This window comes from Corvus hawaiiensis, chromosome 11 (assembly GCF_020740725.1).
Source record: "Corvus hawaiiensis isolate bCorHaw1 chromosome 11, bCorHaw1.pri.cur, whole genome shotgun sequence".
Lineage (NCBI taxonomy): Eukaryota > Metazoa > Chordata > Aves > Passeriformes > Corvidae > Corvus > Corvus hawaiiensis.
The window spans coordinates 14,543,239-14,566,015 of record NC_063223.1 but is presented as its reverse complement, the minus strand read 5'-3'; the positions used below and the strand labels follow the sequence as shown (position 1 = coordinate 14,566,015).

The following is a 22,777-nucleotide window of genomic DNA, read 5'->3' as shown; positions in this document are numbered from 1 at the left end:
AGAGGGCTGGAAGGGGAGGTGAGCTGCTCCTTTTGGACACTAAAGAAAGGATGTGAAGAATGGCTCTGTCAAGCGAATCGACTACGACCAGTCTGAGATAGCACTGATCCACACTGGAATCACCTCCCCAGGGGTGGTCAGGAGACCACTTATTTATGGTAGAAGGGGTGATACAAAATATTTCTCTCATTGCAAAGGGACCAAAGCTGTTTATTCAGCATACACATGAGACTGAAGCATACTTCTAGCAATAACATAGCATGTGTTATCTTGTTATCACAACTACTTGGTTTTGTTCCTTGAAGGTTGGAAATAATTCATTAGCTCACCACTGAGTCACTGCCTCGGTTTTTTCAACTCTACAAGTGAAATATAGGAAGAAGTCCCACAGCACCCACCCACGATACTGACATGCCTATGACCCTGGGCTGTTCCTTTTTTATCCTTTAACTCTGCAAATCATTGTCTAAGTGTTCCAAGTAGAAGTAATTCCTCACCAAGAAACTACAGAGAGTAAAAGAAAACAATTTTGCTTCAAACATCCAGATCATGTTGGTTTTCATTTTGATGTAGTTGACATTTTTAAAAAATTTGGAGCAGAACAGAAGTACTGGTTTAACTCTAAACTTTTTCTTTTTTTATGAGGGAGGTACTTTTTAAAAATTGATTTAAATAAAACTGAAGGAAATTTCTAGGAATAAATGTTTAATGTTTTGTGGGAGAAGACAGAACATAAAAGTTGAAGTCCTTCCAACACAATAGCAGAGGCACATCAGAGTGAAGTCACTAAACATTTCAGCATCACTAAAACAGCATTTGTTTATTTCCTACAAATATCTTAGCTGAGGGATTTTTCCAATCACCAGTCTTGGTCAGTTACTACTGGAATTCAGCTGCAGCCTGTCTCCATTTCAAGTGTGCAATCCCTAGTAAAGGGTAGAGATGAAAACCTCATTACTACCACAAAAGTAATTCCCATAACAAGACCTGCTTGAATGAAATTGAAGTACCTGATGTAACTACCTAGAAAGCCCTTCTGAAGCTTGAGTTTGGAGCTCCATAAACCTGAGCATCAGAAGCAGAGGAGGGTGGGGGATGTAAGATTGCAACTCCCTAGACAGGACCATTGTCAGTGGTTTTTCTGTCCTTTTTGCACTTGTCCAACACTGAAGAAAATGACTGTGCTGGACAGCAGGGATGTTTCCCTGCTCAGTGCTGATTATACACAGGCTCTTCTCTGTCCCAGGGAACAACACAGCAGACAGCAGTTTTCAGCTGTAAGACGCTCCAGTTTCCATCTTTTCTCTGTTTAAGGCGAAATCTTGGCAGAACACACTGGAAAAACACAAAGGATATTGTAGTCTTGGGGTTAATGGCTACACTGCTGAAAACTTTGCAGAGCCTTTGACTTATCTCATTAACAAGCCAGGGAGCTGCTTTGGCATTAGATGTCACCTATGCATTTGGAACAATCTCCAACACCAATAAATCTCAGCAAACATCCCCTCACTGCAGCCCAAACGCCTGCAAGGGTGCTAATCCCCAGCCAACATTCACTTGGCTAAATTATTTTTAAAAGATGATGCAGCTAATACTCCTTATTCCAGAGAATCCTGCATTGTTTTCCTTGCAAATTGCTCCTCCAAAAGGATAAAAGCTACAGCTTCTCACTTTCCACTCCAAAATAACCCTTCTCGGCTGGAGCAGCAGCCTGTGAATTTCCCCAGGAAAAGTGAGATGCATCTGGTGAGTCCCAGCCCAGTCCCCAGCCACGGCCGGAGTGATGGTCCGGGGCTGTGGCTGCGTTTTATCACCCGTTGCTCTTTGTGCTGTGCCTGGCGTTTATGGCTGTTTCCCTCCTGGATTTGGACGTCCCTCCCCGCCGGTGGGGCTGGGGAGCAGGAGCAGGGCCACGCAGGAGTCAGCGGCATTGAAGGGCTCTGCGCTGGCAGAACAATGGGTTTGCTCCAGGCAGAGCTACTGACTTTTAACAGCTCTTTGCCAGTAACCCCATACGGGATTGCATCATGGAAAATCCTAGTGGAAAGCCAGGAACAAAAGAAAGATGTCAGGCTGCTTTTAAAAGGGACTTGTTCTCAGGGCAGAGGAAGCCCTTTGGTGGCCAGAGTGGGAGGCTCAGCCAGAGGAACCTGAGCTCTGTGAAAGACTGGAGGCAAATCTGGAGACATACACCAGATGGGAGAGATGAGAAAAGGGCAATGCTCAGGAGGCGACAGCTTTGCCTCGTTTTGCAGCGTTCCTGCATTGTCTAGGGATGAAGTGTGTGTGTCTGCATGGAAAAAATTCCTATGCAGACGTTGTGTCCCTTTATTGAATTGTCCCCATAGTCCCTGAAGAGTCCAGAGTGCCGATCAGGACAGAGGATGCAACAATGCCCACAAGCTACTGAGCTCTCATCTTTGATCCAACATCCCCAGAAAGGGAGCCAGGCAAGAGACATGTCCCTGAAAAACAGGGCTTGGGACACTGCTTGGACTCTGTCCAGGCTTGGGTAGCTGAAAAGCACCCAAGGCTGATTTTATAGTGCACAACAAGAGATTTTGGTCAAGAGAGGCTCTGTTCTTCAATAGAGAAGCACAGTGAAAGGTACAGTCACCACTCCATTTCTGAAGGGATCACAGCTCTAAGTGCTATCACATTGTGAGCCCAATGAGAAACCTTTTGATGGGGGATTAGAAAAGCAACACTACTTCTGTAAGTACGGAAGAGATTGCTCATGAGAAGAGGGAAAACTCCCAAGGAGAGCCCCAGCAAAGATGCCCTACACTGCCCAACCGTGGGCTCACTGAAGCCCACATGCCATGTGACTTTGGCTCTGATGTGACATCTAACTTACAAAAAAGACCTTCTTGTCTGCCTTTCTTATTCTAAACTGGTCTTTCTTTAACTCTCCAGGGACAGCATGTGGAAGGATAGTGCACAGCAGGTGCTTGAGAGGCTCTGCTTCCTACTTTGTTGTTCCACTCAAAACACTCAATTTCTCATTGGCAACACAAGGACAACCCAACCAGCCAGCGTGATGTATGAGATCACATGGCAAAAGGAAGGACACTGAGGTGCCATCCATAGAAAGGAAGCAGCAGAGGCTGTAAGCAAGCCTGGAAAATGAGCACATTTGCATTTTCATTAGCTATATGGAAAACAGCTAGAAAGATTTTTTTGGCAATACAGCTAGCCATTGACTTGCTTACTTGGCGGAAAGACTGATGCCAAGGAGCAGCAAAGCAAAGCAAGAGAGCTGGCCTTGAACCAAGGGATTTTGCAGATTTCTCATTTTGCATTCATTTCCCTTAGTCCAGGGGTCTTAAGTGTTGTCAATTTTAGGGCATGAGTTGGAAACCAGATTGCAGAAGGAGCTCTCCCCTATTTGCATACGGGTGTCTCTGCCTTTCCTTTCCACTCCATCCTTCGCCGAACAGTCCAGATTTTGGACAGAAAATCCCTCCCAAACTCCAGTGCTCCCATGCTTGTGAGTGTACAGGTCTGGCTGGCTGGAGCAGGGAGTGGAGCAGGGCTGGCCCTGCCCTGGCAGCACGGTCACACCTGCAGTGCCCGGCCAGCTCTCCCTGCTGCTGGCTGGGGATGGATCTGCTGCCACTCCTCGTCACAAAAGACACTCCTTGCTCAGCCAGCAGCGCTGGGAACTGCTCTGGGCTGCCTCAGTCCTGGTAATACTGGCAGTGCTGCTAGATGGTAAATAACTGAGGGCACAGCTCCCTTGCCTGAGAGCCCCAGCATGGACTGGATATCTCAATCACCTTGTCCCAGTCATCTCCAGAAATGGCAGCCACAGCAGGAGCAGCACACCCCTCTCCTGCCTGTACCACACACCACGCTCAGGGACACGATGGCCCCATGCAAACACCGTGGAGCAGCCTATCCCAGAGTGCCAGGGGACTGGGAATGCTCCTGGTTTTCCATTACTGTGGCATTATGTGGGACTTTGCTTGGAAAGGTTTGCTGCTCTGGGTTGTCCTGAGAAATCCTGACAAGAAATTGGAAAAGAGTGAATCAGATATCAGCTGTGAAGAGAAACCCTTCTCCCAGCACCTTCCTTTAAGGTTGGAGGTGGTTACATATCTCAAACCTTTTTCCCCACTGTCATTTCAAATAAATGGTTTAAATTTTGTCTGCCTGCATTCACATGCTTTTATGTTTGTTTACCAATAATATTCTAACAATAGAATTTACTGTCAGGAACTTTTATCGAAATGGCAAATAATAGAAACCTCATAAGCACAGCAATTCAGACCCGAATCTGGTTCTGAAAGTCACGTACTAGTGTTTCAGAGAAGAAACAATGCTGTGTGAATGTTCACCCAAGCCAAAGTCACCAGCACAGCTGAGATTTCAACCATTCACTAGTAACAGGTTCATTATCAAGATATATTGCCTGAATTATTCCTAGATGTTATTCAGAGAATTATTTCAAATAATTAATATATGTAAGAAAATTACTGGGTCTGAACAGAAGAATTGAACGTGTCACATTAGAGCTGAATAAATGCCCTGCAACTATTCACTCCTCTCTTTTGGATACACTGATTTCATCAGATCCAATGTTTAACCCCGTTGGGGCTGAAGGAAATGTTCTCCTATAGCTCTGCTTGCTGTGGTTTGGGACACAATCCCCAGGAACACCATCCCTCTCTGTAGGGGGACTGTGGCCTTGTCTCACGGGCTGTCCATTGTATTTCAGGAAAGAGAGTCATAGTTTTGCCTTTCACTTACCCCAGGATAATTTCTGTGGTCTTCAACAGAGCTGTGGGTGCACGTCCACGCACAGGACAAGAATTGAACCAGGTTTAATCTTGTCCACGGTTCATTGTTTCAGCATCTCAGAGGAGGTGCAGGAAACACCATGAGCAGAGGGAGATGCTGGCAGGAGGTGGCAGGACCTGGTGGTCCACGGCCAAATGGTGAGGACAGCCAAACCAGGGCAGGCTGGAACCTGTGCTTGGATCTCCGAGAAACACAGGAATCTTGATGATATTTTGGCTGGTGTCAGGAAGAGAAAAGTGAGTGTGAGCAATATGTTCAAACATATATGTGAGAGGAATCAGATCCAGAAACTGAAATTCCCTATTTGTGCTGTCACAGAAAAATGCAGTGGTAAGAACCACAGATCCACAGCTGTCATACATTTTGATAACACCTTCACCAAGTGTTGTGGGGTTTTTTGGTTGGTTTGTTTGGGTTTTTGTGCCTATGGTACCAGGCACCAGAAACTGCTGTAGCTCTCTGTGCCCACAGTGCAACACAACCCCACCAACCTGCATTTGCACCACAGGAGACTTATATCCTGCAGTTTCTCTCTTTCACAGTCATACAATGAATTCATCTTACCTGTAAGAGCAGCCTTGTCCCTAGAATCCCTCCAGCACCTGTGGTGGAGCTTCAGGAGTAAGGAGACAGGATCAGGCTTCAGGTGGAGAAAAAAAAAAAATATAGAGAGACATATAAAACAAGTAGAATAACTAAGGGAAAAGGCATATTTACATGGAAGTTGCTAAATAGGTGGCTTGTTAACTGCATTGTGGCATTGTTCCTTGTCCTGTTATTCCCAAGGGTTTGATCCCTTCTCATGCAAGCCCAGGACAGGCTTAACTTGACTGAGGGCAGGGTCTAGGTTTTATGGGGCAACAGAGGTCAGTGTGGGGAAAGAGTCTGCCTAGCAGGGTTTGAAGAGGGATTTGGGTGAGTAAGGGGCCCAGCGGTCACAATGGGATCTTTGCAAGACCTCAGTGATGCAGCTCATGGCATCCTGGCTACCCAAAAACATGCAGAGCCTCAAGAGCCAGGAGAACTTTTCTGCACCAACAATCAGCACAAAAAGTAGTAGCAATAACTGGGAGCATCTGAAAGGGGTTCTTTGCTTCTCTCTCCCCCCCCCCCCCCCCACCTTTTTTTTTTATTTGCCTGACTGACAGAGGATTTAAATGCAAAGTGGATCTAATGCACACCCTGAAGTCGGCTGGCAGTATGCAAATGACCTGTCAGATTAAAATCTGAATGAAAGAGATAACAAGCTTATCTTCATAACAAAAGACTCTTACGGGCAAACTATTTGACGCAGTGTTGATGTTTGTTTTAACCCGTGGACTTTGGACAGTGCAATATTTCAGGGGCTTCACTCTCCTCACTCCCCCGTGCTTGCACGCCTGTGTGTGGTGTGTGTGTGTGTATTTGTATTTGTACTGGCAACAAAAGGCAAGTGCTATGATAATAAGAAGAGGGAGGAGCAAAAAAAAAAAAAAAAAAGAAGCCTAGCAAGGGCTCTAACAGTTGATTTCAAAGTCTTTTTTGGGGGGAATGTCTCTGCAGAGCCAGTGCCAAACAAACCAGCAATAGGTCAACTCACGCTTGCGACCAGCACTACAGCTGCTGTGAGAATAAGCAAACACAGCAGCGGGGGAAAGAATTAAAGGAGGGGGCTGCAGGCGAGGCGGGCGATTTATTTTTCTGGCACGTGCAGAGGGGTTGGAGATGGATCAGCTGTATTTATTCTGTGAAAAGGGGAAAGAAAGGGAGGCAAAAGAGCAAAGCAAGTTTCATTGCAACAGAGAAAACAAAGATTTTCAATAAACTCCCCATTGCCACCCCCTCCCTGGAAAAAGGGGGAGAGGAAGAAAAAAAAAAAGCTGCAGGTGTTTGTAAGGGGTCTGTATAGAAACTGAGGGGTCTGTATAGAAGCCATGCAGGGAATTAGCAACTGAGGCAAGTTGCCTTTGGAAAAGGAATCTGCCCCGAATAGATTTGCATTTCTTAATTTAGGGATCATCAGCAAACAAGAGCTAGAGAAAGCACCCCTCTGCAGCACCAGGGGCTTCAAAGTGAGCAGGGCCGTGTGCCGGGCGGCCTGGGAGGCAGCCGGGCTGGCTATTGAGGCTGGCCGGGCTCCCGCTGGGGCTGGGCTCCTTCGGCTGGCGCCGGCCGGACCCCGCGCCCCAGTCCCTCCGGCCGCCCCGCTTTATCCTCGCCATACAATGAGGAGCGTGCGAGCATTGAGCGCCCCTCGCCCAGAGGAAGCGCCACCAAATCCTCCCCTTTCAGGTCCTTCCCAATCCTCTAAAGCCCCTCAGTTAATGCCCCGCTGCTCTGCTCTCTCCCCGCTGGCCTCAAACCACCGAGCAGTATTTACAAGCTTTTCCACACGTTGCAATTCACCCTGATGCCGACCCCTTTGCTGTAGGGGACAGCAGGGGTGTGCCCATGCCACGGGGACAGTGGCAGGAGCAGAGCCCTAGGACAGAGCCTGAACCTGCACCACTGCCAAGGCAGTGCTGTCCACTACTTACAGTGACAATGAATCCCAACAGCATCCCACACCCAAACAATTTCCTATTATTCATATATGTTCTCGTGTAAGGGCAGTCTTTGCACAGGACACCTTCCCACACATGGTCTGCAGTGCTCTCCAGGCTCAGTCCTACACTACAGAAATGTACCCGCTCCCAATTGCTCTGTGGGAAATGGGCTGGAAGAGAAATCCCAAATGCAGTTGTCTTGGATGGGACTGCAGAGCATGAAACCACAGGCTGGGGAGAGCCCTCCGGGGCAGGTCACTGTGCTCCATGAAAGGGCCTTTCAATTCTGGAAGGGAAAAGCAAAAAGAAATGTTACATAGATGTTAAAACAATGAAGGAGGGATTTGAGCACTGTGAAACTTAGCCATTATGTCCCTCCCAATCCCACTCAACAGCTCTTGGATGGGACTGCAGCAGATAACCCTGCAGATGCAAGAGAACAGATGGAGTGAAGTATGTCAGAGATACAGAGCCATAGAATAGCTTAGGATGGAAAAGGCTTTTCACATCATAGAGCTCAACTGTTCACCCACCACTGTCAAGGTCAGCACTAGCCCATGACCCTCACTGCCACCTCTACATATTTTCTAAATACCTCCAAGGATGGTGGTTCCCTCACTGCCCTGGGCAGCCTGTTCCAGTGTTTTACAGCCCAGTTGGTGAAGATTTCTTCCTAATATCCAATCCCATTGTACCTCCCCAATGCAATTTGAGGCTGTTTCTTCTTATCCTATTGTTTGTTACTTGGAAAAATCTGCACGACGACTCTCACCTACTTTTATGGCTACAGAGCATCTTATGGGTGAACTGGGATTCCTTGAAATTTATTGGTTGCCATTTCCAATTCTCACTTGCACTGTGGCTACTGGTGTGCTGCTTAGGTGTGATCAGGGATGACATGGGCACATGAAACAGCTTCTTAGCTGGATAAGTAGAACTCCCTCTCAGTTCTGTGGGAAGGGTTGAATATTCACTGATGTCAAATCTACTCAGCCAAACAGTAAATGCCAGTGAAATGTGTTGGTACAAACAGACACAGGAACCAGACAAGGGTAAAAATGCAGTCAAAAGTGGTAGTGAAAAAACCTCAATTTTTCCATATTTGCAGCCATATTTTCCCTGTTCTGGGAAACAGCTCTGCTTGGCCTTCTCTTCCACTCTTAGTTTTTTGTAGCTGGCTTGAGACCACAAGCTCACAGTGAGCTTATATGACACAAGGTTTACCCGGCAGCTTCAGTTTTAGCTCTCAGAGGCAACAAATGAGGTGAAACCAGAAGCGAGGGGTTGTCATATACACTGTGACCTGGATAACTAACTCTGGGAGGTTGGTCTCTAAATGCTCCTTTCAGAGGAGCATGAAGACGTTAGGAAGAATATTTTCCCCACTTAGGTATTTAAGACAGGTGTCTCAAGGTGAGCACTACAAATAACCTCACATTCCTCAACAGGTAAAAAGAGTATCTAGCCTTCATTTCTTTGGGAAAAGGATGAAAATGTAGTTTTTAAAGTACCCTTATGGTTTCAAACACAGAGAGCAGGTAAGAACCTCCAGCAATTAAATCAGCCTTTTAAAACCCTTCTTGCTTGCAAGCCAAGGTCATTGTTTTGCCTGAATGTTGGATTGCAACCTCTAAATCTTGGACAGCACCACAGCAAGAAAATAACACATTTTTAGTGACTCAACCCAAGGATTTGCAGAAGAGCATAAATCCCCTTTCTTCTGAACAGGAATCCTGTAATATTCACTGCCAAGATTAAGCCTGGAACAAAGTAATAAGCAGGAGTGTACAGAAAATTTAGGTCCAGGTTGTAGGAGGCTATTTTTGTTACGGTATTTCCAACAGCAGGAAGAGCAAGTGTTCAACCAGCATGTCTGAGTAGTCGTAGGTCCATTGAGACATGCCCTTGCTAGAGAGAAGCACCCCAGCCAGCACAGCTCTGCAGTGCTTGGGGCTCATGCTCACCATCTGAGGCTCCTCCAAGCCACGACCTTGCCCAGCAGATCCAAATCCTGTTGCCTGCTGAAGCTCTGTTCAAGGCAAGAATGATCCTTAAACCAGGAACTTCTTGGGAAAGGGCAGTCGTGACTCCAGTCAAATTGACAACAAAGCTCCATCTGGCTTAATTATGTTCAGCATTTAATGCCATCATGTCTATTAAATGCTTTAGAATGCCTTCCCCAACTTTGGTGCTATATAGACAGTAAAAAGCCATGAACACAGCATTTCTGCCCTTGTCCTTTGCATCATTTGTCTGTTAGTGGTTTTGGTTTTAAGAACTAGCAGTGAACAAGAATCTGTATATTAATTAAGCCTATGGGGCACATAAGGCAGAACCTCCCTTGTGCCGGGCATTCACTTTTGGTTTTTTCTCAGCAATAAACCCGAGCAGCAGGATCCTCAGCTGGCATGACTCAACACAGCTTATTTGAACTCACACAGTGACACGCTGCTCCTCTGCAGCACAGATCCTGGCTCCGTCTACATAAGCAAGAGCCTGTGTTTGCTCCAGAAAGGTAAGATAGGATCTAGAGAGATGACACTACTAAAACGAGGGTGAGAGGGTAAAGACAGACAGCTGAGACAAGGCAGACAGTCCGTGACAAGCTGGAATTAATATATTAATTAAAAAATTTTTTTCTTTTCTTTTCTTTTTTTTTTTAAAGGAAGAGACTCCACTGATGGGACACTGATGTGTAGTTGAGACTGGAGTTCTCTTTGTCAAGAGCCCACGTGGAGAGCCCTTGAAGTTTTTGGCTGTGCTCATCCAAAAGGAGTTTTAAGATGAGTTGCTTCCAGCCATTTTTTTTCTGAGAAATGATCCAAGTCTGGAGCATCCTGCTCCATCAGAGACCAAGCTACAAAACCTTAACTCATGAGGCACACTCTCCTCCTCCCCTTAGCTCTTGTGTGCTGCTGATGTGTGTGGGCAAACTCCATCAAATGAAGAACCTTCGGGCTGCTCTCCGGTGATCCTTGTGCATGGGGAATATCTGCCAGTGACATGACATGGGGGCCCTGGGCCCTCTTTCCAAATCCTCCACTGCTTCACAGGCCTTCTTCATTCACAAAACTCCAGGACCTCTCCATGCCTCAGTTTCCCTGAGTATAAAGCTGACGAAAAAGAAATTCCCACTTCCCCACGCTTTTTCTTTAAATTATGATGTCTTCCTTTTACAATGGCAATGAACAGACACAGCCAAGATAAAAATCACAGAGTAAAAATATACAAGAAAAGGCAATCCTGCTCCAGACATGGCTTTGAACACAGACTGCAGTCAATTTGAACTGGATCTGTTCATGTTTTTGCCAAAACATGAGCACTTTGTAAATAATACTGTGATTCCCTGCTTCATAGGTTTGTTTTAAACCCACGGTCATCTTGTGTGGAAGAGCAGTGTGAGCATCAGCCTTTCCCATGCGAGGTAGTTTATACTGTTAAATCAGGGCACATGGGAATAGGCTCACGAGCATTTTACCTGTAGCTTCCACTGATTGCCCTGTTTCCAGTCAATGCCAGTCTTCCCCCTTTGGTTACATGGTGATAGTGGTCAGGGGGAGGTTGCTGGCAGTATAGAAACAGCCAGTATACAGAGCCAGAGATAAAGAGCTTTATGAAATAAAAAACAATACAGAAAATCCCCTTGCATTCCTGAATCATCAGGAATTGACTGACTTAGCTATACGAGTATGAAATAAATAAAGACGATGTTGTTCATTTTGTGTGTGTGTCTAATCCTATATTCTCAATAAAATGCATTTAACCTTGTTCCTTTAAAAGAGCTCTGGACAATCAGAATCATCTTTACAGAAGACTGTGCCTGCTTTTAAATTAGCTTTTTAAAACACAGCCATTCCCTCTTTCTCCTTTTCCAATTCCCATTCACACTTGGCACAGATAAACACAGGCCAGAGCTAGGAACTCTCCGAATGTTTAAATGGAAACCACACTCCAGAAGAGCAGTGCTTTTCCCCCACAGCAAGTACACAGTTTGCTGTCTGCCCAAGCCATCAGAGATTCAAAAGCTTCATTCGTCAACAGCCCCTCAAATACCAAAAGTTTAGATAAACCAGCTTGCAAAACAACTACACCAGTCCCTCATGACTTGCCTGGGAGATGGTTTTACACTCTAGTAATACCACAGAAAGCACCTCGCTCCCTCAGAAACATTCCTATCAGGTGCAGGTCAAATCTATTTAACCTAATTTTTGCCTATCCTGGCTTTACATCCAAAGGTCAAGTCCAGCTCCCAGCTGCATGGGGAGCTGTTCACAGCACTGACCTCCATGTCAAGCACAAACTTGGGAACTGGTGTGGAATTTGACCTGTAGCATTTGTTAATAACCTCCTTATTAATCATCCTTGTCACTTCTCCAGTGCCTCCCCTCTGTGGATGCAGGAGCACCTTGTGAGCTGTGGTGAAAGAAAATGATGGTATGAGTTAAGAAGGGTATCTCCATTTTCCACCTGGGAACAGAGGAGCACACGGGGCTATGTAATTAATGCTCAGGAGATGTGGGCTTCTGGCAGAACACATTCCCACAGCTGCAGACACACAAAACCTGCTCCCACCGTGATCCTGAACGCACAGGGGCATCCTCCTGCAGCGGGGCTGCGGTGTGGGAGAGGAGCCACAGTGGTGCTGTGCTGGGTGGCTGGAAATGATACAGGAAAATGAGCACGTTTGTGGTCAAGGATGGCATCTGCTGGGTGGGGGAATCGCAACACAGAAACCACCAGGGAAAAAGTTTCCCTCCTGCAAATGCTGGAATTGAACCACCCTTATCATCACCGGGGCTGCGTAACGGTGCGCTTGAATGATCAAATTACTGCTCTGTCTGTGAGCTCAGGTTAAAATCCCAGCAGAGATGATGTCTGGCTTTAGCACAGGGTTTTGCACTACTTGCAGGTAGCTCAGCTCAGGCAGGCAACGCTGTGCAGCTCCGCTCCCGGTGACACTGGCACAGCTGATGAGACTGATGCAGGAGGAGGTGTCTTGGTGACGTGAGCAGGGAGCCAGCAGCCAGGACCTCCGTGTCTAGGGCCCCTCCTGGGCTCTGTCTCTGAAGCCCTTGAGCCAGCAGGTTTGAGTCAGAGCCCTAGACAGACCCAGGTAAAAGGTAATGTTATATCCAAGCCTGTAATCCCAATTTTGCCACAGTGAGATCCCATCCTAACCCCTTTCAGTCCCTTGTAGCTTTGGAAAATAAGTATTATTCACTTGACATATTTCATCCTCACATTCAACAGCAAAGCAAAATCCACAGGGTGAGGTTTTCCCTTTTATTAGACCAGCTGGAAGCACTGGAGGGGAAAAAACAGACAAGTTATCAATGTCTAAGCTCCTCTTCAAACAATGTGTTTAAGAATATTCTGAACTGAGGTCTGCAACTGAAATTGCTACTAATTTAATAACATCCTAGACAGATTTCTTACACTCTTAGTTGAATATTTGTAGATCAGTACTGTTTTGCATGTCTCAGGAAAACAGCCCCACAAGTTAGCCATGGGGAAAGTGCAGAAGGAACCCTGGGTGGTCACACATTATATTGCACAAAGCCGTACTGGGAGTGGGAAAAAAAGAACTCCTTACATGACAAAACTAGTTTTTCAAATAAAAATGCTTTTTGAACAGAAAGTTTTCAGTTACATTTTGCTTCCTTTTCAAGAAAAAAAATTAAAAATTAAATGAAAGTGTTTTCTCAGTACCAATTCTGCTTTTTAGATAATATTTGTTTTTCAGTACTAAAAAATGCTTTGCTTTCTTCTGAAGCACTGAAAAAATAAGCATCTCTTTATACTTTTAGGGCAAATGCAGTATTTCCACTGCCCTGGCAGCAGTTTTCAGTACAATACAGTTTTTAAATGGGGGGAAAAAGCATCTGCATACTTCAGCAATGTGTATTTTCAGTAACACTGACTTGACACTTCACCTTGGAAGCCTCAGATTGCAGCTTGGGGCAGCCCAGATGGCAGAGCACCAACAGCAGAGGTGCCAGTTGGTACAGACAGGCTGGATCATGTATCAATCAAATTGGTCTAAGTGTTCAGATTGAAACACTTGTATTATAAGACATGGCAGGGAGGAAAAGAGCTCTGGATATCCCCCAGTATTTAAGAAAGGGCAGATGATTTGCAGGGAAGATGAGGCAGAGTATGGGCAGGGATCCCTGACTCAACTCATGCATCACTGGGCTCTTCCACAGCTTCCACGAGCTCCTGCTCAGAGCTGCTTTAAGGTGGAATTAACTAGTAGTTTTTCCACCCTGAAAGGTACTTTTAGTACAGCAGGGCTTGCAGAAACCCATGCTTTGGAGAATGGGAACAGTTGTCTGTTTTTAAGGATTGTTATGGTAAAACTTGGGCGACTGGATGGGTTTGATGGGCAGGGGGCCAGGGAGGTGCTCGGAGACCTGGACTTCATGGCTGACTGCACGTGCAGTGGGGGATCCCAGTCAGGTGCACACACTATCTCTGTATTTCACTTTCTGCAGCAGTAAAATGAGAGCATTTCTCAAGACCGTTAAGAGGTTAAATTCACAAATATTTGAAGTTTGCTTTGAGATCTCCAAGGGACGGGACTGCAGCATGCCAAACCATGGCAGCACTGTGCACCTTGGAGGCACAGTGAATGTTAGCCAATTAACTGCAGATTATTATGTTTAGAGGAATTAAAATAAACGCCTGGATTCTGACTTGGTGCAGCCAGGAGGGTGTAACAGTCCCTCTGCTGTGTCAATATCATCCCCAGGTCCATTAGTGAGGGGTCTCTGTGGTGCAAAGAAGCCAAGCCCCTCACCAACACCATTCAACAATTGGTCATCAACAAAAATTGTCCCCACCAGAGGCTGTCTGAGGAGAGCTGGTGGCATTTGCCTTTTATCCATCCTGATTTTGAGGCTCTCATTTCTTCTCACCCCCAATGTTTCCCTTCAATATTCCCTTCAGTACTGTGGGTGAGGTGAACATAGCAAACAGCACATCTGATCAAGAACTCTGTCACCCCTAAGTATTTGCTTTCCAGCCTGCCTGGCCACAGTGGGAGCAGTGGTCAGTTTCCGAAGGACTGGATATCTCTGACTCCGGGAGCGGGAATCAGAGCATGCAGATAAGGCTGTCATCAGAGATAACAGCAGTCAACAACCCTCAGTGTCATTATCTCAGCAAAGGGAAAAAGCAGGCAGCTCCCCTTAATATACAAAGTGCGGTGGTTATATATGTCTCCTTTAAAATGATAGATGGAAAGGGATAAAGGGGGAAATCTAACAGAAAGCCTTCAAAGCCAGCCTGCTTCACATCCTCGCGCTCCCAAACTGGAGCATGTTTCCATAAAGGCAGTAAAGAGCCTCCCCCCAGCCCGCACCCACACTCGCCCAGCGAAGTGGCTCCAGCAAAACAATTTCACCGACACGGATCCGAGCGAGGGCTGTTTTCCCTTCCTTTGGTTAGTGGAATTTCTTAAGATGGAATAATGAAGCAGTGATTGTCAAGCACGCCTTACTGGAAGGCAAACAAATTGGCTGGATCAGACCTTTTAAATTAAAAAAAAAAAATAGAATAAACGTGGATTTATTCGCAACAGTTTGATTGCTGTCTGAAGCCATTACACTGTTAAGCTCCTTTTTACCTTATAATCAAACTCCAGGAGCATAACACACTCCAGCGTGTCACTGCGCTGTGTGAGGTGCCCCAGGATTTACCCGGCTGCATCCTCCCCATGGCACACACAGACATGTGCAGTACAGGACCCAGCACCTCCCTGCCACAGCTGGCTGCTTCCAAACAGGGACCTGCGTGTCACCACCACCAACACGGAAACCCCAACACGCTGCAACTGCCCCTTTCAAACACACAGGCCAGTTTGCAAAGCCCAAGACGAGCTGATCCCCGAAGAAACACCTTAATCAAAGCCCAAGAGGAAGTAGGGCAAATAAATGAACAAAGACATAAGGAAAAGTGGCAAAATCCTAAATAAAACGACTGGGTTTGATTTCTTTATGTGCATTTCTGAAGTGAGAAGAAGCACACAGAAGGGCATTTAATTAAATCAAAGGGTAAAGGAAGGGGTTGCCATGCAGCTTGCTATTATGTTACAGTTCACTAAAATGAAAACTTATTTTTAAACCTCTGGTATTAATTTGAGATTATTCAGATACTTAATTAAAAGTGCAGCATGTGTTAAATATTATTTCAACAAAGATTATCATCAAAACCCTATGTAATAAGATCCTTCAATGCTTAGAGCGATATTTTATGCAAATTTTCTGTGCCACCAAATGAAGGTCTCTTCAATTTTTTTCCTCCCTTCTTCATTTGCTGCAGCAAAATGTTCCAGGGAGGGGGAAAAAAAAAGGTTTCTAGAATAACAAGGATACTACAGATAATGCAGTGCAACAAATAGCAGCTCGGTGGTAGTCACGTTTCTGTGCCCAGCTCCCATCCTGATACCACTCGGCAGTAAAGGACGAGATCAAACAGGCTCCCATTAGAGCTAAAGGGCTGAATTTTGCTCCCACCATGGTTACAGATGGTGTAAGCCAGGAGTAAATTTGCCCTGGCAAAACCCTGTCAGAGTGAGAAAGGCAGGAATTTGCCCTTCATGCATCAGGAATGAACCAACAGTTCATACCTGGAACATATAAGATAACAAGGTTTCCAGGGCAAAGAATATGTTTTCCTGTGTGGGATTTCTCCTGTGGCCTTTTCTCCTGCGGATGAAGTCAGTGAAGTAGATGGGAACTAATCCTGTAAGACCAAGGTTCAGCGCTAAGTTTTCAGTGTCGTTTACAGAGTTCCATTTTTTTTAAAGGGAAAAAAAAAAAAAAGATTAAATACTTGCTCTAAGTGACACTATTCTGCCTGAAAACCAGCAAATGAAACCCTTAAGAAAATAATCAAATACTTACATGGACTTCCCTCTTATATAATGGCTGCATCAGTCCTGCCACAAGCAAACTTCATTTATTGATTGGGGCCAGCATTGCACTGATTCCCTAACAAACCCAGGACTATTCCTGAGCAAAGACCTCATTGTTTAAAGTGAACGTAACAGTCGCGAGGAATTGCACGTACTGGTTTGAACATATCAAACACTGATACTCCACAATGCAGAACAACTTCAAAAATAGTTGTTCTTGCTATTCAGCATGCACTCAATACACTGATTTTCTAAACATTGGGAAGGACTTCCATTTATTAGAGGCTGCTGTCAAAATACATGAAAAACAACTACTTTCAGTTTGGATAATAGTTCAAGCCATCATCAAAAAACAGAATAAAAATCTTCCAGAGCACCAAAAGTCAAAAATAACATTTTCAGTGTATTAAAGAGTCTGCCCATATCCAATACCCCCACCATCATACACACACACAGCCTCTCTCGTGGATTCTTCACTTTCACGGCTGTCGCACAGTTTGAAAGCCCACACTGAAATGACGAGCCATGTATTCTGCTGAAATCACAGCCCTAAAAATCCAGGGACGGGAAAGGCTGAAGCTACATCATAGCAACTGTTAGCCAGCCTTGGACTGTGGCTGGAGGTGAGCTGCACCAGCAAGAGATAGTAGAGAAGAATAATTTTAAAATATCAAAGTCAACAAATCAGAGCAGCAGAATGCCAGCCGCGGCTTCAAGCTGAGAGCCAGGAGGGGGATTCCTCTGTGCTGGATAAGGATTATTAGTGTGGCTGTTCTCAGAACAAACTGCAGGAAAGGTGCAATAAAGTGCATTTAAGACGAAGAGAAAATTGTGGAGCTGAGGAGCAGCGCTCGTTTGTAACCATTTGCTCGGTCCTTCCTGCGGCTCGGTCGGTGCTTCGGCGGCAGCAGCAGCGGCTTTGGCTGCAAACTCAGCCGGGCAAGCAGCTCGCCCTTGTACTTGCCAGAAAAGTTCAGAACTGGCCACTGATGCTACCAACATCAGAGTAACAAATCCACGTGGGATCTAAAAGGATTTTGTTTTAGTTTGGTTTTTAAAGAATCTTGTTAATAGGCAAAGAGAGAGTTAGAAAAAGTAACAATCACAGGATTTTAATACTGAGGGTGCATGTGCTGAAAATAGCAAAGTTAGAAGCGATGAAATAAGAGATGTTCCATCGTGAAATCTACCCATAGCTGTATCTTGAAACAACAATCTGAGCATAACATGATATATCATCTTGGGTTTCATATGGACCCACATGCAAACAAAAAGCTGCTTTTACACGAACTTACATATTCTATATACGTATTTACTCAGATGTTCTTTGGGGGGTATTTTTGCACAAGCAACTCAATACTGTTTCTAGGTATCTTAGTGGTTGGTCGTTTGGTTTTTTGTTTTTTTTTTTTGTTTTTTGTTTTTTTTTTTTTTTTTTTTTTCTTTTTAATAGGTCTTTAGGTTTGTTTTGTGTTTTTTTAAATTACGGGGAAAGTTACCTAGGACAACACGCCAGAGCCTCCTCACTCTGCACTGCAGTTATACACGCACACACAAAGAAAGAAAAAGCGAACAACCGCAAATAACCTCCTTCTCGCAGGGGGCTGTTGCCATGAGGAGCAGGGCCGAGCGGGGCTCGGGGCTTTGCGCGGGGCGCTTTGCGCGGGGCCGGTGCGGGCTTTGCGCGGGGCGCTTTGCGCGGGGCCGGTGCGGGCTTTGCGCGGGGCGCTTTGCACGGGGCGCTTTGCACGGGGCGCTTTGCGCGGGGCCGGTGCGGGCTTTGCGCGGGGCCGGTGCGGGCTTTGCGCGGGGCGCTTTGCACGGGGCGCTTTGCGCGGGGCCGGTGCGGGCTTTGCGCGGGGCCGGTGCGGGCTTTGCGCGGGGCGCTTTGCGGGCTTTGCGCGGGGCGCTTTGCGCGGGGCCGGTGCGAGCTTTGCGCGGGGCGCTTTGCGCGGGGCCGGTGCGGGCTTTGCGCGGGGCGCTTTGCGCGGGGCGCTTTGCGCGGGGCCGGTGCGGGCTTTGCGCGGGGCGCTTTGCGCGGGGCGCTTTGCGCGGGGCCGGTGCGGGCTTTGCGCGGGGCGCTTTGCGCGGGGCGCTTTGCGCGGGGCCGGTGCGGGCTTTGCGGGGGGCCGGTGCGGGCTTTGCGCGGGGCGCTTTGCGCGGGGCCGGTGCGGGCTTTGCGCGGGGCGCTTTGCACGGGGCGCTTTGCGCGGGGCGCTTTGCGCGGGGCCGGTGCGCGCTTTGCGCGGGGCGCTTTGCGCGGGGCGCTTTGCGCGGGGCGCTTTGCGCGGGGCGCTTTGCGCGGGGCGCTTTGCGCGGGGCGCTTTGCGCGGGGCGCTTTGCGCGGCCCGAGCGCGGGCGGCTGCTGCCCCCTATGGGCCGCGCCGCGCACTGCCCGCCCGGTGCCCGGTGCCCGTCCCGCAGCAGCGCAGCGCGGCCCGGCCGCGGCACAGCGCACACGCTCGGCTCCGAGAGGCCGCTGAGCCGCCGCCGAACGCCCGTGCTTGGGCCCGCCAGGCCGGACAGAGCCACGCTGGCAAGAGCGGCTCTGCTCACGGCACCGATTTCCCAGCGCCGCTCCCGCGAACTTTCACTGTCGGAGCTGTTAAACAAAACTGCGGCTTTATCGCGGGCTCTTTGTGCTTTAGCTCACTGCTGTATGGTTCCAAAAAGGGATGGAGACCGTGCGGGAAAAGAAGAGGGAGCGCGAGATTCACACAACAGCAGCGGACTAGATATTAAAATAAAATTTTTAAAATTAAAAAAAAAAAAAAAAAAAAATAGGGATGGGACTTTTGACCACCAAAGTGGTGGGGGGAAAAAAAAGAGCACGGCAATGCACAAATATTGACTTGTGAAGCCCCACACTTTGGTGCAGTCATTTATCACATGGGCTGAAAGCAGCACCCTTGCCCAGTCCCTTACACAAATGTGTCCACACGAACGCTCACCTTCAAGGAGCGCAAGTGTTCCTCTCCATCCTGTCATCACTTCCACTGGTTATGAAAATCTGGAGAAAAGCCACAAAATTAAGTTAAACCAGCAAGAGTTTAGAATCAGATTTCCAAATATAGTCATTTTAAAGGGTGAACTTGCTCGTCCTAATAATGCATAAAATATTGGTGTCAGTCCTGTTTCCACTGAAGCCCTTATAAATATGCATATACAAATTGTGTATAAAGTGATGTCTAAGTAGGAAGAGAATCATGTATGTGTGTGCATCCAGACTGTATTAAAGGTAATAAATATGCATGTTCTCTCTGCACAAACATGCATATTGGGGTAAACACTGAAACATACAAGAGAGTATATATATATTTTTCAGGCACTTAAAGTAGTTAATGAGACCAGGCAATGAAAACTTACAGAGTAAAAGTTAAGACTGTAATTTAAAGCAACTAAGATTAGATGAATCTTTTCAAAAAAGAAGTCAGACATCAGCCTGTCAACATATCCTGTCTCTCAGGTAATAGCTGAGAAAAATAAACCAAACTGTGGGGTTTGTACTAATCTGAATATGTGGGGGTGCTTCTCTGATGGGGGCACGTAACTGCCTCAGTCCCAGAACAGAGGCAGTGCAGGATGAACTGTGAGGCCAGTCAGAGCTGAACACTCATCCTCTACCCAACACTGTATTTCATAAAAACCAAGCCAAGTTTATTCCCTTCCTTAAGGTCTTTCAGCCTTACCTGCACCAATCTGTTAGTTCATAACCACTGCAAGGGTAAAGGCTGCTCCTAATTCCTGCGTCTGGTGTGAGGCAGAGGACAGAGCTGGTTTTAAAAAGCAAGTCATGGTGAGAGCATACGGTGTGATGAAAACTGAACGGGGCCAGTAACACTTTGTGATACGCTTTGCAAACTTTATCCCATCTTTTTCTTCTATTGCATTTAGAAATAAATTAGCTTGCAGAGAAAGCAGGCAGTGACGGGCAGCTGGCCTAGGTGGCATGGGGACATTTATAATAAAGTCACCTAGTCAAGATTTCTGTCACATGAAGGTCAGTGTGCAGTGCACAGACACTCCATGAGCAGGTCCTGCGGATCATGTTTTTACGTTCCTAAAAGAATGCGTCTCTACAGTAACTGACCATTTGTTTGCTTGTATGGAACTCATTAACGGCTGGGTCATACTTGAAATCCCAGAGTTTATGGCATATGCAGGGGAAATTATTTTTCAGATGATCTCTTCAGTCACTTAGAGCCACCCACATAGCCCACACCCCACTGCCAGCCAAGCCACCTAACACTGATCAATCGGTGTTCTTAAACTACCCATGTCCATAAGCAGCTTCCCATGGACCAAAACGATAGATGTTAGTCTTCATCAAACTTAAAGGGATACCAACACATCTAAAATATATTTGTCCTTTTTTTTTTTTTGACTGAAACAAAACAAGGAAGAGAAAATGTCCAAAACAGCAGCATGTTGATTACTGACTGACAGCACAGTGTGGCACCAGGTACCCGAACCTGCTGTCCAAAACCTGCTGTGTTCCTACCATGACTATTAATTGCACTGAAAACCCCTTCAATTATTGAAGCCCTCAGTTATCCAAAATTCTCCCCTTCTCCACCATTATGTTCAGATAATTGAAGCTGTGTGGAGCACACTTGCAGCCAGTAAGAACAGCGAGCATTATCTTTCAGCTGATACAAGTATCAATAGCAAGTGTACAGCATATACTACAAAGGCTTTATTGTGCATATGTAGGGAGATAGAGATGAGATATGGTTCCGGGAGGCAGTTTGTCTAGTGGTTACAGTACAGAGTTGGGTGTCATGAGACCAAAGTTTTAATTACTACCTCTGCTACCGACTCTGTTACTCAGATAAACCACTCGCTGTCTCTGCATGCCAGCATTTCACCCTGCAAAAAAAGGGCACTGTGAGAATTACCCACCTTTGTCAAGCACTTTGATATCCTTAGATAAACAGCTTCTTATGTGTAACTGCTGAGTATTACTGTCCATTTAATTGCATTTCTAAAACTCTTTGGAAAGAAAGGACTGAAAAAAAATAGCTGAAAACATTTGAGAAGCATAACTTTAGTTGTCAGAGACTGGCACAAAGTTCAGCAGACTTAAATCAAGGCAGACCTGGCCCTTTAAGCATAGTTTCCCGAATGTGACATGACCAGTGTGAACAAGCCGTACCTGTGCTAGGTACAAACTACCAAATGCATGTTCATATGTACTGCTGCAAAAATCTTTATGTCTTACCACAAACTAGTACTAGTACCTGGTATTTGAACAAGAATAATTCAGCATTCATTAAAGCAATAATCTTTGTGCTCAGTATGCTCTGAACAAAGTAATTTTGTATAGAGAGTCCCAAAACTTTCCGCATAGAAGGATCGGCACCAGTGTGTGTCCTCCCCTCGACTGGAGCCAAGCGATGCACAGCACATCACACGCTGGCACCAGGAAAGGTGCCAGGCTCAAAGAGCACATCTTAAACCGCGGTGCCATTAATGCTTCCAGCACACAAAATGCACAAAGATAATAGAAAACAAAGGTCTTTGAATAATGATAAACCTCCTGATTGCAGGTGAGGGACTACACAAGCTCATTGTACAAAGCTGTAACTGCACGTACAGTACACCCGGATACGGTGCAGACGTATTTGTAATCACCATCCACCAAACTCCTTAAGAGCAGGCAGAACACGACCCTGTGAGGTAAGGAGAAGGCACCTGATGCTCTGCTATCTTTCTGCTTTGTCTTATAAGCATCTGAAATTCTGTTTTAAGGCTTTTCTGAGTGGCGATTTCTATAAATCGCCCTTCTCAGCTGGAGTGCTGAGGTGAGGGGAAAAAATCCTGCGCTCACTTAAAGCCTTTTATTTCTCTTGTAACATGGACATCTTGGAGAGCAGATTAGCCAAAGAAGAAAAAAATAAAAAGCAAATGGAATACCGTGACCTAATCCTTCCTCTCAGAAAAAGAAAGGGGAAAGAAAGCCTCTTGTGATCTCCAAGGAGGAACTTGCCTTGTAAACTAGTCTCCTGTTTGAAACGGAAACAAGAATGTGAATCCTGATACAGAGAGGCTACTAAAGGCAGGGAACAGCTTAACAGACCAGAGATTTTCCCTTTCAGTGCAACACAGGGTATTACACTGGTCCTGCCTACATTAGAAAAACAGGCAGCAAAACTTAACAGGTTATAAGATCCTTTGGCCACAAAGACATCCAAATGCGGTTATTTTTATACTCTAGGCAGGAGCATAATCTGTGTCCAAGTTTATAAACTGTGGGCTTGTAGTTTATTAAAAGGATTCTATTACTGGCTCCCCTCTCTTCAGTTATTGCATCCAACCCCCGTGACATGCAGTTACAGCCCTCTCAAGCCTGCCCCTCTATAAAACCAGGAATGCTGCCCCTGCCCCCTACTCCCCTTAGGGAATGGGGGGCAATCAGCATTAGAATAACTAAATATTTGAAGAAGAGATCCATTTTTACTGGCAAACATTATTTGGAATAAAAGTTTGCACTTCCTCGAGTGCTTAGATAAAAGGGCACGAAGGCAGGCAC

The 22,777-nt window shown here is 46.2% G+C and overlaps 1 long non-coding RNA gene across 1 annotated transcript; it reads right to left on the bottom strand.

Moving 5' to 3' along the window:
* Positions 1-880: 880 nt before the first annotated feature.
* LOC125331675 lies at positions 881-7,687 on the bottom strand. The gene is made up of 4 exons (XR_007206158.1): positions 7,470-7,687; positions 5,368-5,443; positions 4,753-5,019; positions 881-1,335 (listed from the first exon to the last, which is right to left on the bottom strand). It is a non-coding gene; the product is annotated as an uncharacterized LOC125331675 (long non-coding RNA).
* Between the last annotated feature and the right edge of the window lie 15,090 nt (positions 7,688-22,777).